At 42.2% G+C, this 15,986-nt stretch overlaps 2 long non-coding RNA genes across 3 annotated transcripts; both read left to right on the top strand.

Moving 5' to 3' along the window:
* The first annotated feature begins 1,299 nt into the window (after positions 1-1,299).
* On the top strand, positions 1,300-8,633 carry LOC120019472. 2 transcript variants are annotated; one of them, XR_005472332.1, is made up of 4 exons: positions 1,300-1,455; positions 3,817-4,229; positions 4,962-5,031; positions 8,447-8,633. It is a non-coding gene; the product is annotated as an uncharacterized LOC120019472 (long non-coding RNA). The 2 variants fall into 2 exon arrangements; XR_005472333.1 differs by having other exon boundaries at positions 1,300-1,466.
* An 819-nt stretch (positions 8,634-9,452) lies between these two features.
* LOC120019473 lies at positions 9,453-10,632 on the top strand. The gene is made up of 2 exons (XR_005472334.1): positions 9,453-9,494; positions 9,990-10,632. It is a non-coding gene; the product is annotated as an uncharacterized LOC120019473 (long non-coding RNA).
* Positions 10,633-15,986: the final 5,354 nt, after the last annotated feature.

Raw genomic sequence — 15,986 nt, 5'->3', positions numbered from 1 at the left:
TACAGTTTGCAATTGCACATGGGGACAAAGATTGTACTTTTTGGAGAAATGTCCTCTGGTCTGATGAAACAAAAATAGAACTGTTTGAACATAATGACCATCATTATATTTGGAGGAAAAAGGGGGAGGCTTGCAAGCCGAAGAACACCATCCCAACCGTGAAGCACGGGGTTGGCAGCATCATGTTGTGGGGGTGCTTTTGCTGCAGGAGGGACTGGTGCACTTCACAAAATAGATGGCATCATGAGGAGGGGAAATTATGTGGATATATTGAAGCAACATCTCAAGACATCAGTCAGGAAGTTAAAGCTTGGTAGCAAATGGGTCTTCCAAATGGACAATGACCCCAAGCATACTTCCAAAGTTGTGGCAAAATGGCTTAAGGACAACAAAGTCAAGGTATTGGAGTGGCCATCACAAAGCCCTGACCTCAATCCCATAGAAAATGTGTCTGCAGAACTGAAAAAGCGTGTGGGAGCAAAGAGGCCTACAAACCTGACTCAGTTACACCAGCTCTGTCAGGAGGAATGGGCCGAAATTCACCCAACTTATTGTAGGAAGCTTGTGGAAAGCTACCTGAAACGTTTGACCCAAGTTAAACAATTTAAAAGCAATGCTACCAAATACTAATTGAGTGTATGTAAACTTCTGACCCACTGGGAATGTGATGAAATAAAGAAAAGCTGAAATAAATAATTCTCTCTACTATTATTCTGACATTTCACATTCTTAAAATAAAGTGGTGATCCTAACTGACCTAAGACTGGGAATTTTTACAAGGATTAAATGTCAGGAATTGTGAAAAACTGAGTTTAAATGTATTTGGCTAAGGTGTATGTAATCTTCTGACTTCAACTGTATGTTTCAATATGTTTGGACATTTATAGCAATGGTTATCAACTGTACTGCAGGGATGGAACGTCACATAAAATTGAGGTTGTAGTGGCAGCTGCAGAGAGGTATTTGGGTGTGCGAGACTTGACATCAGGAGTTACAGAGTGTGTTAAGTGGTGGTGTCACATTCTTTCAGGTTGTTGGCCTGAGGTAGGATGAAATATATTTAAATAGTGGAGTAGGGTGGTGTTGTTCTTATTATTTTTATTTGTTAATTTTGTTGTGTGAGTGTAGTGTTAGATGGCAGAGTATTTGTTTATTTTTATTTTATTTATAAGGGATTTGGACTCCAGACTAGTAGGTGGCGGTAATGCAACATTTATTGGATGCCATCCGCCATTAAACCTCATCGAATAGGAAGAAGAAAGAGATGGCTAACACTTCCGGCTTATTGTGAGGAAACGTTCTTCGGCCAAGTACATTCGGCTAATATTTACATATTGTGCTTTACGTGAAATACGTCAACAGATTGAGAACGCAAACGACATAATCTACCAGTGCTGCAAAAAGTTCTCCATCTCCATCGCCTACTGCCAAAAAGACCAACAGCATGTACAACCGGTAAAGTAAATGTAAATCTGATTTTATTCAACATTCTGCCTTGTAGAAACTGTTGCGTCTTTTTCATAGCGACTTCTTTCAGATACATATCTACAGAGTAACCATCAAATCAAATGTTATTTGTCACATGCGCTGAATACAACAGGTGTAGACCTTACAAACAATGACATTTTAAGAAAATAAGTGTGAAGAAAGTATTTACTAAAATAAACTGAAGTAAAAAATAAATAAATTAGAAAAATAGAAAATAAAAAAGAATTAAGGGGCAAAAATATAATAACAGTAGCGAGGCTACAGTATATACAGGGGGTACCGGTACAGAGTCAGTGTGCGGTGGCACAGGTTAGTCGAGGTAATTGAGGTAATATGTACATTTTGGTAGATAAAGTGACTATGCATGGATAATAAACAGAGACGAGCAGCAGCGTAAAAATGGGGGCGGGCAATGCAAATAGTCAGGGTAGCCATTTAATTAGCTGTTCAGGAGTCTTATGGCTTAGGGGTAGAAGCTGTTTAGAAGCCTCTTGGACCTAGACTTTGTGCTCTGGTACCGCTTGCCGTGCTGTAGCAGAGAGAACAGCCTATGACAAGGGAGGCTGGAGTCTTTGGTCATTTTTTGGGCTTTTCTCTGATACCGCCTGGTGTAGAGGTTCTGGATGGCAGGAAGCTTGGCCCCAGTGATGTACTGGGCTGTTCGCACTACCCTCTGTAGTGCCTTGCGGTCGGAGGCCAAGCAGTTGCCATACCAGACGGTAATCCAACCAGTCAGGATGCTCTTTGGTGCAGCTGTAGAACTGTTTGAGGATCTGAGGACACATGCCAAATCTGTTCAGTCTCCTGAAGGGGAATAGGCTTTGTCTTCGTGTGTTTGGACCATGATAGTTTGTTGGTTATGTGGACACCAAGGAACTTGAAGCTCTCAACCTGCTCCACTACAGCCCCGTCGATGAGAATGGGGGCGTGCTCGGTCCTACTTTTCCTGTAGTCCACAATCATCTCCTTTGTGTTGATCACGTTGAGGGAGAGTTTGTAACAGTCTGATGTTTAGGAAATGACTACATTTCACCTGACACTAGACTTCATCCAAACATTGCATTGTTGATTTTATGTGCATTTTACATTTACTGTACTTTTCACAGCATTTTGTTGATAACGAAATCTGAAAATACTCTGGACACATTCAGTAAAATGTGGAGTAGGTGCAACATAAGACAAAAAAATGACAAGGGTTTGAGTGAAAAGACTAGGTGTCTCCATACTCCTCTCCAAACTGTGCACGGTTCCTAAGTAATTTCAATGCACTTTTATGACTCAAAGAAGAGTCTTCAGCTATAAGGTACTTCTTTGAGCTCTCTTAGCTGTGCCGTTGAGGAACTAGAGCAAGTTGTTTGGAACACAACCCTGCAGGCACACAATTACAGTTGTTGTTTACGTAACCTTTTAGTTGTTTAGCAGAAGTTCTTATCCAGAGCAACTTACAGGATCAATCGACAGATGTTTTTCACCTAGTCGGTTCGGGGATTTGAACCAGGGACCTTTCTCTTAACCCGTAAGCTACCTGCCACGCCATGAGTTTTATGATATGGAAATGTTAAGTGCACATTTGGACTCAAGGGTATTTGACTTGCTTGTATGACATCAAAGCAGTATTTATTATCGTTTTAAACGTCTCATCTTTCAAAATACATTGAGTCATCTTAATTTACGGCATCTCCCGCACAACAACATATTTGCTAAAGTTGCCCAATTAGCGGGAGGTATGGGGGCAACTACTTGTCGCGTGTGGTGATCAAGTTCAGAACTGCTGTCAGTCAAAACCAATATAGCACTGTGATGCGCGTAGCCTGAGCTCTGACGTCAATTATAGTGTATACAGGTATGCGTGTAAAGGGTTAAGACTTAATCCCCACACCCCGATCGGTGTGGGCACTCGAGGTGAAGCAGTGAAAGCACTGGTTTAGCCCGATCCTGATACATCCAAATAACCAGTGACGAAAGCCCCTTACATGGAACTAATACTCCTCGTTATTGGTCTACATGCAGAGTCTGCCCATGGGAGATTCATTAAGACCAGGCCTATTCATTTGAGCTGTAAACTCAGCCTGTTTTAAACTGAAAATCTTGTATCCGCCTGCGTAAAGAAGCAAGAGATATTGCCATTGGAGCGCACGTGTAACATTACCACTAGAGGGAGCCACAGGCATAGAATGTATTTCTTAAACCACTTGGTTTTCCTGTTTCACTTTCTTCACTTTCAAAAATATTGAAATTTTGTACATTTTCCCCCACAGTTTATGAGAAATGTCACATTTCCTTTGATGTTGTGTTGTTCCCCCCCCCCCCCCCCATTCCCTTCCCCAGGTTACCAGTGGGAGTACAAGTAGAGGACAGGCAAGCCTGGTGGCTGTGCGGGGGTCTATAAGAAGGACTGCTTCTCCCTGCTGTCCAGTCATCCAGTGAAGTACTTCCGCCTGGGCATCCCCCTGCTAGACCGGGACAACCTGGGCTTGGTGCTGTTACTGCGTCCCACGGGACCCTTCAGCCCAGAGGCCTGTGTGTGTGTGGCCAACACACACCTCCTTTAAAACCCTGGGCATGGGGACATTAAGCTGGCCCAGCTGGCTATGCTGCTTGCAGAAATCAGAACAGTGTCCCGCCTCTATGACAGCAGCTCTTGTCCCATCGTCCTCTATGGGGACTTTAACTCTGTGTCCCCTCTGTACAAATTTGTTAGGGAGAGTAGCCTGGAGTACGACGGCATTCCCATACGCGAGGTGAGGGCTTCATCATCGACATGCCCAGCCTTAATCTGCAGTGGGATAATAAGCTATGTGGCTGAAGCTGATTACTACAGAAGGAACATTATATTTCGGGAGTCCTGATTTAAAAATTGGGCTGTTATAGAATGTTCGTTGAGCTCCTCTCTGTCAATCGTCATCTTTCTGCAGTATTTGTAGTTCATTTTCAATCTGGGTTGAATGCCCTGTCTTTGCCATCAAATCAACTTTTATTGGTCACATAAAAGTTGGTCACATGGTTAGAAGATGTTATTGCGAGTGTAGTGAAATGCTTATGCTTCTAGATCCGACAGTGCAGCAGTATCTAACAGGTAATATCTAACAATTCCACAACAAAACCTAATATCTAACAAATTCCACGACAAAACCTAATACACACAATCTAGTAAAGGAATGGGATTAGAATATATAAGTATCAAATATATGGATGAACAGTGACAGAGCGGCTAAGATGCAATAGGTAGTAAAGAATAGATAGTGAAATTAACAGTGTACAGCAAGCTGCTTTACAATGCTAGACAAAACTGTGTGAAGCAACAGAATGTTTCCCGCACTCTGTTACCGCCTACAGGTAACCCATCATCCAACCCTCTCTCTTTTATCCCACACTCTCTCAGTGAACAGCTTTAGGCTATTACCAACACTGAGGAAATACACCCGTCTTTCCTCTGATCTGTATGTGATGTTAATACTCTTCTCTCCTCCCAGATGTTGATGGGTGTATCTCCAACCTGTCTGTACAGGACTTTGAAGCACAAGCTATGGCAACTATGAACAGGTCAGTTAGCCCCGGTTGCATTTCAGGGTTAAATAATCATTTAGTTGAGACAGACAGTGCCTGTGATCCCTATAGTCAGTTAGTTCTGTCAGGTAACTGTAGGAGATCTGGTCCTGTCAGGTACTGCACCAGCTGTAGCTCCTCTGACTCACAGCAGACCTTCAATATTAATGCTTTTCAAATCAAATTGTATTAGTCACATGCGCCAAATACAACAGGTGTAGACCTTACAGTGAAATGCTTACTTACAAGCCCCTAACCAACAATGCAGTTGAAAAAAAATAAGATAATAATAAGTGATAAAAGTAACAGGTAATTAAAGAGCAGCAGTAAAATAACAATAACGAGACTATATACAGGGGGGTACCGATACAGAGTCAATGTGCGGGGGCACCGGTTAGTTGAGGTAGTATGTACACGTAGGTAGAGTTATTAAAGTGACTATGCATAGATGACAACAGAGAGTAGCAGTGGTGTAAAGAGGGGGGGGGGGGGGCAATGCAAATAGTCTGGGTAGCCATTCAACAATATGTTCATGAGTCTTATGGCTTGGGGGTAGAAGCTGTAAAGAAGCCTCTTGGACCTAGACTTGGCGCTCCGGTACCGCTTGCCGTGCGGTAGCAGAGAGAACAGTCTATGACTAGGGTGGCTGGAGTCTTTGACAATTTTTAGGGCCTTCCTCTGACACCGCCTGGTATAGAGGTCCTGGATGGCAGGAAGCTTGGCCCCAGATGTACTGGGCCGTTCGCACTACCCTCTGTAGTGCATTGCTGTCGGAGGCCGAGCAGTTGCCATACTAGGCAGTGACGCAACCAGTCAGGATACTTTTGATGGTGCAGCTGTAGAACCTTTTGAGGATCTGAGGACCCATGCCAAATCTTTTCAGTCTCCTGAGGGGGAATAGGTTTTGTCGTGCCCTCTTCACGACTGTCTTGGTGTGCTTGGACCATGTTAGTTTGTTGGTGATGTGGACACCAAGGAACTTAAAGCTTTCAACCTGCTCCACTGCAGCCCTGTCGATGAAAATGGGGCCATGCTCGGTCCTCTTTTTCCTGTAGTCCACAATCATCTCCTTTGTCTTGATCACGTTGAGGGAGAGGTTGTTGTCCTGGCATCACACGGCCAGGTCTCTGACCTCCTCCCTATAGGCTGTCTCATTGTTGTCGGGTGTTCAGGCCTACCACTGTTGTGTCATCGGCAAATTTAATGATGGTGTTGGAGTCATGCCTGGCCGTGCAGTCATGAGTGAACAGGGAGTATAGGAGGGGACTGAGCACACACCCCTGAGGGGCCCCTGTGTTGAGGATCAGCATTGCGGATGTGTTGTTACCTATCCTTACCACCTGGGGGGCGGCCCGTCAGGAAGTCCAGGATCCAGTTGCAGAGGGAGTTGTTTAGTCCCAGGGTCCTTAGCTTATTGATGAGCTTTGAGGGCACTATGGTGTTGAATGCTGAGCTGTAGTCAATGAATAGCATTCTCACATAGGTGTTCTTTTTGTCCAGGTGTGAAAGAGCAGTGTGGTGTGCAATAGAGATTGCATCATCTGTGGATCTGTTGGGGCGGTATGGAAATTGGAGTGGGTTTAGGGTTTCTGGGATGATGGTGTTGATGTGAGCCATGACCAGCCTTTCAAAGCACTTCATGGCTACAGACGTGAGTGCTACGGGTCGGTAGTCATTTAGGCAGGTTACCTTAGTGTTCTTGGACACAGGCACTATGGTGGTCTGCTTGAAACATGTTGGTATTACAGACTCGAACAGGGAGAGGTTGAAAATGTCAGTGAAGACACTTGCCAGTTGGTCAGCGCATGCTCACAGTGCACGTCCTGGTAATCCGTCTGGCCCTGCAGCCTTGTGAATGTTGACCTGTTTAAAGGTCTTACTCACATCTTCTGCGGAGAGCGTGATCACACAGTCTTCCGGAACAGCTGGTGCTCTCATGCATGTTTCAGTGTTATTTGCCTCGAAGCGAGCATAGAAGTAGTTAGCTTGTCTGATAGGCTCGTTTCACTGGGCAGCTCTCAGCTGTGCTTCCCTTTGTAGTCTGTAATGGTTTGCAAGCCCTGCCACATCCGCGAGCGCCAGAGCCGGTGTAGTATGATTCGATCTTAGTTCTATGTTGACGCTTTGCCTGTTTGATGGTTTGTCGGCGGGCATAGCGGGATTTCTTATAAGCTTCCGGGTTAGAGTCCCGCTCCTTGAAAGCGGCAGCTCTAGCCTTTAGCTCAGTCCGGATGTTGCCTGTAATCCATGGCTTCTAGTTGGGGTATGTACGTACGGTCACTGTGGGGACGACGTCCTCGATGCACTTATTGATGAAGCCAATGACTGATGTGGTGTACTCCTCAATGCCATCGGAGGAATCACGGAACGTATTCCAGTCTGTGCTAGCAAAACAGTCCTGTAGCTTAGCATCTGCTTCACCTGACCACTTTTTTATTGATCTAGTCACTGGTGCTTCCTGCTTGAATTTTTGCTTGTAAGCAGGAATCAGGAGGATAGAATTATTGCACATTTAACATGCTGATAGAAATTTGTTAAAACTAATTTAAGTTTCCCTGCATTAAAGTCCCTGGCTACTAGGAGCGCCGCCTCTGGGTGAGCGATTCCTTGTTTGCTTATGGTGGAATACAGCTCATTCAATGCTGTCTTAGTGCCTGCCTCTGACTGTGGTGGTATGTAAACAGCTACAAAGAATACAGATGAATACTCTCTCGGTAGGTAGTGTGGTCTACAGCTTATCATGAGATATTCTACCTCAGGCGAGCAAAACCTCGAGACTTCCTTAGATATCGTGCACCAACTGTTATTTACAAAAATACATAGTCCGCCGCCCCTTGTCTTACCAGACACCACTGATCTATCCTACCGGTACATCATATAACCAGCCAGCTGAATGTTGATATTGTCGTCGTTCAGCCTTGACTCCGTGAAGCATAAGATGTTACAGTTTTTAATGTCCCGTTAGTAGTTTAATCTTCCACGTAACTCGTTGATTTTATTCTCCAAGGATTGCACGTTTGCTTGCAGAATGTAGGGAAGTGTTTTTTCCCCCCGATCGTCTACGAATTCTCAGTTGAGTGTCTGTGCCGCTCGACGCAGCTCTAATTTGTTTTGATCAGCGTCTGCACATCGGATGCATCCACTCATCACTCTCTCGCCGTCTCTGTTTGTATGCATTGGAGAGAAGAGGAGACAAGAGTTGACAAATCCTTCCCATACAATATTAACGTGAAGCGAGTGGAACTGCTCATAGGGAGAAGTGACAAGTCCCTGGATAATCATCATTGTTTGTCCAGTGCAGTCATTGCAGTGCTCCAACTTCAAGGAGCATCTGTCTGCGTTAATTAACATTTGAAGTTAAGCTTGTGCCCTGTGTGACAGTGTGTCTCTCCCCCTCCCCATGTCCCACCAGTGAGTCCAGACCCAGTATAGAGCACAGTCTGAGGCTGACGTCAACCTACTCCCACTACCTGACAGAGGACGGCAGGCCTGAGATCACCACCTGGAGACTGCATGAATCAGGCCTTCATTGTCGAATTGCTGCAAAGAAACCACTACTAAAGGAAACCAATAAGAAGAAGAGACTTGCTTGGGCCAAGAAACACGAGCAATGGACATTAGACCGGTGGAAATCTGTCCTTTGGTCTGATGAGTCCAAATTTGAGATTTTTGGTTCCAACCGCCGTGTCTTTGTGAGACAGAAAAATTGGATGTAATAAATGTATCACTAGTCACTTTAAACAATGCCACTTTATATAATGTTTACATACCCTACATTACTCATCTCATATGTATATACTGTACTCTATACCATCTACTGCATCTTGCCTATGCCGTTCGGCCATCGTTCATCCATATATTTATATGTACATATTCTTATTCATTCCTTTACACTTGTGTGTATAAGGTAGTTGTTGTGAAATTGTTTGATTACTTGTTAGATATTACTGCATTGCCGGAACTAGAAGCACAAGCATTTCGCTACTCTCGCATTAACATCTGCTAACCATGTGTATGTGACCAATAACATTTTATTTTATTTGAATGGATGATCTCTGCATGTGTAGTTCCCACTGTGAAGCATGGAGGAGAAGGTGTAATGATGTGGGGGTGCTCTGCTGGTGACACTGTGATTTATTTAGAATTCAAGGCACACTTAACCAGCATGGCTACCACAGCATTCTGCAGCAATACGCCATCGCATCTGGTTTGCGCTTAGTGGGACTATATTTGCTTTTTCAACAGGACAATGACCCAATACACCTTCAGGCTGTGTAGGGGCTTTTTGACCAAGAAGAGGGATGGAGTGCTGCATCAGATTACCTGACCTCCACAATCACCCGGCCTCAACCCAATTGAGATGGTTTGGGATGAGTTGGACCACAGAATGAAGGAAAAGCAGCCAACAAGTGCTCAGCATATGTGGGAACTCCTTCAAGACTGTTGGAAAAGCTTTCCAGGTGAAACTGGTTGAGAGAATGCCAAGAGTGTGCAAAGCTGTCATCAATGCAAAGGGTGGCTACTTTGAAGAATCTCAAACACTTTTTACTACATGATTCCATTTGTGTTATTTAATTGTGTTGATGTCTTCACTACTCTTCTACAATGTAGAAAATAGTCAAAATAAAGAAAGGCCATTGAATGAGTAGGTGTGTCCAAACTTGACTGGTACTGTACACTACATACAACACAGGATTTGTTGGTAGATTTTTATACTTTAAAGCAGAGTGGGATCTGACAATCCAAAATATTATTTATGATAAGGTGGTTCTTGTAATGTGAACTCTACAGATGCTGCAGTCTGCTTTGCTGCAGTGCAGTGAGCTGTGGAGGTGATTAGTCTCCCAGGCTGCAATTATGTAACCATGACTAGGACCCTGCGTTTTTCTTCACTAAGATCACATCATTAGGGAAACGTCAGGGCTTTAACCATGCCTGTTGTATGTTACTCCCAGAGGGCCCATTGCCCAGGCGAAGGCTGCAGCTGCTGGCCAGACTGGTCCTGGTGGGACAGACCTCGAGCACAACTCCTCTGACCATCTGCTCATACTGGCCCGCTTCCGCCTCTGCCCCTGAGACTGGATGTCAAGGGTTAAGGGTCAGAGCCTCAAACAGACCTGGAGGTCAAAGAACTGGAGAGACCAGGGAATTCACCCATACCTCTAACCAGCAACCAATAGCTTCTGTCTCTCATATTTTCATATCACCACAGAGAAAGGCTGTCATTTGAATGACATTTATTGATGATCTTGCAACTTGGCAGTGGCCTATCTCTAGTGGATAGATATAGGCTACTGCGTCGAGATGTTTACACTTTTCCAAATATTTTTCATCTTATTTTACATTGGTTGAAGATATTATGAAAAGAGACATTTTTATATTTGAATGGTTTTAATAAATGTTGACATGAATTCATTTGAAAATGTGCTGCTGATAAGGAATAGCACTGAGAAATCTACATGTTTTATTCATTATGTCATTATGCACATGAGCACATACTATTTGGTTTGATAATATTGGTATTGAAAATGAAGGCTATTATGTTACAGCTATTGTACCTTATTTAGCACAATAAAATACCTGCAATTAAAGACACCCTGTACATGCATATAGTTCCGCTCTGTAATTATGTCACATTACATTGAATGAGTTCCAGGGATTGTTTGATAACCAAAGGCACACAGGTGGACAGAGAAGCTCCCACGAGCTGATCAGAGAAAAGTGAGAGTTTTCTCACCCGGAGAGGAATGGAAATGAACCCAGGGTACATAACCTTGAGAGATGAACCTGCTTGTGCGTTAGGTGAAAAGCTAATTTATAGGAACAGAACAGTCATCTCTGCCTTTAGATGAAGAATCACTGGAGTCGGCCTCCTGACAGGCAATTTCTCTCAAAACGTTAGGAGTGTTTTCAATATTCTACACACTGCAGAATCCTTACATTTGTTCCTAATATTGCACATCACTCTTTTTCTTTAGATCGAAACAAAGTCAGAGTTTGAGGACATTGAATTTGTAATTTCTTGTCGTGACAGAAGCAACTCTCCAAAATCTATTGTATTTGGTTGCCTTATATAATGGCCACATTAGTGCTTTCAACCGCCCTGCTCTAGCACACAAACCGCTGCTTGTAAACGTGTATCACTATGTGGCCTTAATTCTGTTTTGACACTGCTGACATTCTAGTCAAAATATGATCAAGTCTGTGGCCAAATTGAATTAGTGTGTGTTTCCTTGCCAGGGACATGCCAAGGTTTTTAAACAAAAGTAGGCACTTCACACCCATGTCCCATTCAAATAAACTCGACTTGCTTTGGTTGATCATCTTTGACTTGTTTTATCTCAAGTCCACATCACTCAAATGTTCTTGTAATGTGCTGTTCTTTGTCTTTCTGTATTTTTCTCCATCTGAATTCCTCCCCACCTAACCAATACATGGTGGTGTGAACTGTGAATTAAGGCCATTAGGACTCACGTCTCTGGTTTTAGAGTTCAGTGATGTTCTGCTGATATTGCAAAGCTGCTGCTTCTGCTTTGTGGGATTTCTGGGATGAAAGCATTCACAGGCTGATCGTTTGACGGTTGGTGAGATCCAGCCTCATTGATGATGACTCATCTTCTTGCTTAGACATGGGATGAATCCTAATACTTTGAAGATGATTCCTTTCCTTAGCTCTTGTCCTTTACCCTCATTGACGATTTCCTAATGTGTAATTTAGATAAGTGGGAACAAGGGATAGAAAAAAAGGTCAGAAAGTATTGGGGTTTATCACATTTATTTTCTAACTATACACAATGGTGGGAATGTACCCAACTGTCGTAATTGATTAATAGTAAAGATACCTTAATAGAAAATGACTCAAGTAAATGGAAAAGTCACCCAGTAAAATACTATTTGAGTAAAAGTCCAAGTATTTGGTTCCAAATATACAGAAGTATCAAAGTCAATGTTATTGCTAAAATATAGTTAAGTATCAAAAGGAAAAGTATAAATCAGTTCAAAATCCTTAAGCAAACCAGATGGCACCATTTGCATATATATATTTTTTACAGATAGCCAGCGGCACACTCCAACACTTAATTTACAAACGAAGCATGTGTTTAGTGAGTCTGCCAGATCAGAGGCAGTAGGGATGACCAGAGATGTTCTCTTGATAAGTGTGGGAATTAGACAATTTCCCTGTCCTGTTAAGCATTCAAAATGTAAGGAGTACATTTGGGTGTCAGGGAAAATGTATGGAGTAGAAAGTACATTATTTTCTTTAGGAATGTAGTGAAATAAAAGTTAAAGTTGTCCAAAACATAAATAGTAAAGTACAGATACCCCAAAAAACTACTTAAGTAGTACTTTAAAGTATTTTTACTTAAGTACTTTACACCACTGAGTATACACTACAGAGAAAAAGAGCGAGAGAGAGGTATAACGTTCCCCGGCATTCCATGAGCTGCTTCAGAGATGAGAAATTAGGGATTCATTTTATAAATCGTCTCTCTGTGTCGTTGCATGTCACACACAGCTGGTGTAAACATATTAATAGAGACCTGGCATCCTGTGCCTCACTATATACAGAGATATCAGTGCAGTATGAAACCATAGCCTACTGGGGAATATTCTGGAATTTCAGCATTTATATTTACTCCGATGGGGTCAAATCGGCCCGGTCTAGTCCTTCCTTTGTGTAAAGTAATAACAACAAAGACAGAATTACAAAAAGATAAATCATTTTTTATTATAACATGCTACAGTTGATAAAAAACATTGTCAACTGATCATTGTGACAGTAGGAGTTGGGAGGACATCATCTTCCACCAGTGGTAATAATGCAAAAATAACACTTTGTCATCATCATACATGTAAAAACAACAGGGACAGATTCTGAAGGCTCATTTCAAGAGAATAGTGAGTTCTGTTAGCCACATCAGGGCTTTTGAAGCCTCGTTCATACCTGGCGCTAAACATGCATCCTTGGTCCTGATCTTGCCCACATTCTAATTGTGCCCACACAATCAGATCATAATGTGTCTTTTGATTGTATACACCGGTCTACAAATGTGGGCACAATCAGGATGTGGACACAATCAGGTCAAAGGACGCATGCTAGAACCAGGTATAAACGGGGATTAAGAAATGCTTCCATTAGTTCTGCTGTTGATCTACCATCAATACTTATCCTCTTCCACTTCAGCCAATGGGACAAAAATCAGCCCTTTCCAGAAAGATATGACAACATTACCAGCCAACTGGTAGCTCTAGCGGCATTAGTATAGAGAGAACACTAACACCCAGAGTTCTAGTCACTTACATTGCCATTTATGAGAAGAGGCCAAGAGAACACCCCTCATGAAATGCACTTTAATACAGGTAAAGTAGTCTCATCTAAAAGCTGAGTTACAGTTGTAAACACAGGTTAAGTAAAGTTCTACATCATGCTTAGAAAACAGCTAAATATTCAGTAGCGCTTAGCCCCAACAACATTGCCTTTCAAGTTATCAACCACTGAATGCAGTAGGTGGTGGTGCATTATAGTGGTGGCAGCTATTTTCAGGTTACTCATATTAGGCAGTTATTCAGATAACTTGATTCTTATATATATATTTTTAAACCACCATTTGGTAAATACAAAATCGCTAAAAAACCCATCTACAGTCATCATGAGGAGTGGTACCGTTTTTCTTCAACCGTATCCCGTTGGATGGTACGTAACGTTTCAAGCCTATTTAGTGTCCAACCTGTTAACAAAGCAAGGCCTTTGAAAATTGATACTGCTACAATGTGGAGTGTCCTTCTTTAAAATCACGCATCGTCCAAAGAATACTACATCATCATCATCATCATCATCATCAAAACAATGTGTTTTATGATGTGTTTCCACCACATCATAAAAACAACAAACTGCATGATTAAACACTGTACTGAGTAATATATTTGTTCAAGAAACAGCAAAGAATCACCAATGGAACTCATCCATAACATGATTTAGCTCAAAACTAAACAGTTATGAGTAAAAAATCTATTTAAGCCACATCCCTTTCAAGTACTATCTTTCAGTTCTCAGATTTGCAGCAGTGAAAGCAGTCTTTTCTCCCGGTAAGTCTTTATTACGGCAGTTTTTAACAATAAGAGTGTTAAACCTAGCCTATATAGATTAGACAAAGGATTGTATTGTGTAAAAAAGAAGCGCATTGTGCTTCTGTATGATTGTAAAACCAAAGTCAAATATTAAGCTGGCTGTTTTGTGCTTAGAGTTGTCTTTCAGACGGCTGGTACCAATGATGTTGGCCTTAATGGTATACTGTCAGACTAGCAGCACCAATTCACACTAATCAAAAAGGATCATATGAAACATCACTGCACTGATATTGTTCAAAATTCAATATAACAAGACTGGATTTCAATTCTGCTGCAATCTAGAAACCATTTGGATTGAGGAAGACATACGGTAATCTATCATTATCTGTTTGATGTGCATAGCTTCTTTAACCAAATGCTACAAAATCTGATATTGTTCAGTTGGCACCCTCCTGCATATCTGATGATGATTTTTGAATACAATAAAAAACATTCTAAACAATTTTGACAATGCATCCAGGCAGTTAAGAAGGCAAATGAGGAGCTTTGATTTGATTGATATGTCCGTCTTGCGGTGTTCAGTTCAGTGGTTGCATTCTTAACTTCAAGAAAGGCCTCTAGTTAGGAACTACATAACATTATCAAACATATGTTTTTGCATACAACTGTATAGTGAGGCATAAAAGAGTTGACATTTGATTGAACCTAACTTAACGTAATAGGCGTTAGCGTTAACTGGATGTTAGCGTTTTAGGGTGACTCCGCAGAGGCTAGATTCAAACCAACGTCACTGTCAAATTATTTTTGGAATAAAAGGTCATGTTCTGGCTAAGCTCCAAAGCATCATTGTCACCAGCTTTGATTTCTTTACGAGAAAAATTGCTTAAAACATGAATTGATCTATACCAGGGATCCCCAACCCTGTTCCGGGAGAGCTACCGTCCTGTAGGTTTTCTCTCCAACCCTAATCTAGCACACCTGATTCTAATAATTAGCTGGTTGATAAGTTGAATCAGGTTAGTTACAACTGGCGTTGGAGCGAAAACCTACAGGAGGGTAGCTTTCCAGAAACAGGGTTGGAGAGCCCTGGTTTATGCTGTATCTGTGAGAGAGGAGGGCGGGCCGACAGAGACAGAGGGGGTAATCTAACCCAGAGCTAACAGGCAGTCAGTCAAGGCTGGGGTTTGCCGCAGTACTCAGCAGGCTCTCTGCTTGACTGCTTTGGTCTTTGGCCCCTCTGGGTTCCCCTCACCTCAGGCCTACAGTACCTCTCTCTCTCTCTCTCTCTCATTCACTTCTAATCATCACACTGAGCTGCAGCTCAGCCCAGCGGATAACTACTCAACATTCTTTACAGGCTTAGGCAAAACAACAACTATTCAATCTAAAGAATCTTTACATTTTATGAAGGGCTTGAAAAAATAGATATGTCACACTATTTGATCTTTTTTACATGATGTCAGCATCAAATTCACAGCTTTTAAAGCTCGCTTCACATTGTAAATGTGACTGAAGTGTAACTGTTGATCTCCTTTTTACATAAAACAATGTAGAGCACCCACACATACAGTATGTACTTCCCTAAAGGCATGAGAGATCTTGGATATGATGTCCGCTATTTAGACATAAGTCCTTTATTCAAAACATAATAGATGTGTATACAGAAGGCATACTGTCCTTCAGGAGTAGAGCAATGTTGAAATACTTATGATGTATGTTTTCGTACTGGATTTCAACCTCCAGTTTAGCACTGAGCATAATGTCATCATATTCACCCTTTTAGAAGAGGCTGGTAAAACCCTATAAATACTTTATGAATATGATATACACAATGTCTGTTAAATAGATATCCCATTTGAGGGTTTGTGAGGCGGACTGGGGGG

This window comes from Salvelinus namaycush, chromosome 24 (genome assembly GCF_016432855.1).
Source record: "Salvelinus namaycush isolate Seneca chromosome 24, SaNama_1.0, whole genome shotgun sequence".
NCBI classification, from domain to species: Eukaryota; Metazoa; Chordata; class Actinopteri; order Salmoniformes; family Salmonidae; genus Salvelinus; species Salvelinus namaycush.
This window is presented reverse-complemented; position numbering and strand designations above follow the sequence as displayed.